This window comes from Glandiceps talaboti, chromosome 17 (assembly GCF_964340395.1).
Source record: "Glandiceps talaboti chromosome 17, keGlaTala1.1, whole genome shotgun sequence".
Lineage (NCBI taxonomy): Eukaryota > Metazoa > Hemichordata > Enteropneusta > Spengelidae > Glandiceps > Glandiceps talaboti.
The window spans coordinates 5,711,642-5,714,141 of record NC_135565.1 but is presented as its reverse complement, the minus strand read 5'-3'; the positions used below and the strand labels follow the sequence as shown (position 1 = coordinate 5,714,141).

At 35.1% G+C, this 2,500-nt stretch overlaps 1 protein-coding gene across 1 annotated transcript in view; it reads left to right on the top strand.

Annotated features, from left to right (window-relative positions):
* Positions 1–260, top strand: part of LOC144448521 (6-pyruvoyl tetrahydrobiopterin synthase-like) — a 7,909-nt gene extending 7,649 nt beyond the window's left edge. The window contains exon 5 of the mRNA XM_078138789.1: positions 1–260. This exon is cut by the window's left edge and continues 338 nt beyond it. The gene's annotated coding sequence lies outside the window, so the exon portion shown is untranslated.
* Positions 261–2,500: the final 2,240 nt, after the last annotated feature.

Genomic DNA, 2,500 nt, shown 5'->3' with positions numbered 1-2,500 from the left:
AACGTTTTTTGTTTTGAAGTTACCCATGGTTCCTGTATGTGTTAAATATCAAAGTTCATGAAACACCAAGAATGTTGCTACTCGGAGAATGGAAAGGTCAAGATTCAGGAGCCAAAAATTAAGTTCACATGCTGTGTATAATATAATATTATGTGTTTTATTGTCAAATATATATACTGGTACATATTTTATGAAATTATATACTATATAGGGGAGAATTTCTCGGTCAGAATTGTAACTTTTTGCATGCATAAATAAATGTATAAAACTTGTAATATTCCTCTAGACTCAATCATTCCTGATTTACTACCAAGAACTCAACATATTTGAATATCCCTAGGTATACGAAGACAACATTGTAATTAACATAGTCTAGAAAATTTAGTCTAGTTCCATGATGGACAGTATGCACTTTTACTGTCTAGGCAAGTCAGTGACTCAAAGCATTAATTGTGGTTCGACCACATAGTGAGCGAAGCGTAACAGCACATGTCAGTAGTAATCCATCACAAATTGACAGGCTGTCATACGTTTTTGACATTTCTCATGTTTCTAGGATCGATATGATATGCAAATGTCCAACCAGGACTCCAAATCCAGTCTGTTTAACCTAATGTCATGTGGGAATGCAACAACGTCATCATGTTTATATGAACGCTGTAGGGGTGGGGGGGGGTGCAGAATTGTGTGCATAAGTCATGGGCTTGACTAGACAGTAAAAGTCCATCATGGAGCTAGACTTAAGGCATTTAGACTTTTGAAACACTACACACAGTTGATATTTAGTTAAAGCAAAACAGAATTTTGTCCACAGATTGGTGACCAGCCTAGAATATCACAAACTGGAGAACAAATCCATGGGTGGGGATGAAAGCTTCAGTGCCATATAATGTGTACAGCTGCACAAATACGTTTACCCACAAATGATTTAGTACTATTGAGGGTATATTTTATAACGAATAAGTCATTCTATCTAACAAAACAGTTTCAAAGATCGTTACAAGTAAAGTTGCAGATAGTCTATCTTTGGAATGACTGAAGGAGCAGGGAACACCATTTCAGGAAATAAAGGCACTTCCATAAAGTTTGGGTTTTGGAGTCATTTTATGATTTCCACTACTAGGACATTGAATGTGAAGCAAGGTTAGATTTGGTGGTCTTTCTTTAATATTAATTGACAATTGCATGAAATTTATGTCATGTTAAATCATGAAATAATTCTCAGAATCACAAGTTTATGAACAAAAGTAACTTGGTTGCGTATCAAAGAACTAACTACGTTACTGAGTATATTGTTCTGAAATCTGTTTGAGGTGTCTGATAACATTTTTCATAACATGAAAAACTATATTGAAGTTTTAACATAACTTTTAATAGGCCATTCAAGACTGCAGACAGGAAATTGAGAACAGCGCCCTCACTCAATTTGGGGGATATCATCACCTCATAGTACCAATTCTTAGAGCTTTGTCCGTTGGTATTCTGTAAAGTGTAAATGTTTTTCATATTGTTCAGCATTGCTCTATGATTAACCAAGTAACCTATACCATGTATACCCCTCAGGTACACACAGACAGGAAGTAGAGCACCACCAGGGCAAATTTTGGAAGGGCCAATTGAGTACTTCTGATACCCCAGTTTACAATGATCTTCCACCAAATGTATCTCATAGCCTGTCTCAAGCTGTGCTGAAACTACTAGCAGCGAGATTCTCTATTGATCCCAATATAATCGTTCACTCCTTGATGTTTAATTAGTGTACATTTCATCAGTGGAGTTTTAAGTAGAATCTTCAGGATAGCGACACTGTGGGATATCTAATCTGGTATAATAAACAAAGTTGCAGTGTTGTATTATGTTCTAGTTGCTAATTTAACATCAAATTGAATTGAATTGAATTGAATTGAATTGTTTATTCACCAGATACAAAACAGGATAACATTTTATGTACATTTCAAAAAGGAGGTTGATTGGATAATATATCTGGTGAGGGCCACAGAAATAGTTCGATTTGAACTAGTCTAGTCTGTGACCCTAACAAAATAAATATAGAAGAAAAAAATACAAGTGTGTAACTGGGCAATAAAAAAAAGTAAGAAAAGAAAGGGATATCTACAAATACGAAACAATGTTGGAGTTGTTTGTTTACCATCTGAGTGAAGTGAGTGAGTGTATGTATGTATGTCATCTGTGGCGTGACAAGCCAGCCTTGGTGTTATCAACAATTTGTTTACAATTAAACATCAGGGAGTGAAAGATTACACTCTGATCAATAGAGAAACTTGCTGCTAGTAGGTAGTTTTAGCACAGCTTGAGACAGGCTTAGATATACAGTTGGTAGAAGATTGTAGTAGGTAGTTTTAGCACAGCTTGAGACATACTAAGAGATACAGTTGGTTGAAGATTGTTGTACCTTGATCTATAAACTGATTAAAAGCATTGACCACTATGAACATATATGGAATGTTTGTATTTCTTTTAAAACAGCTTTTATCAATTA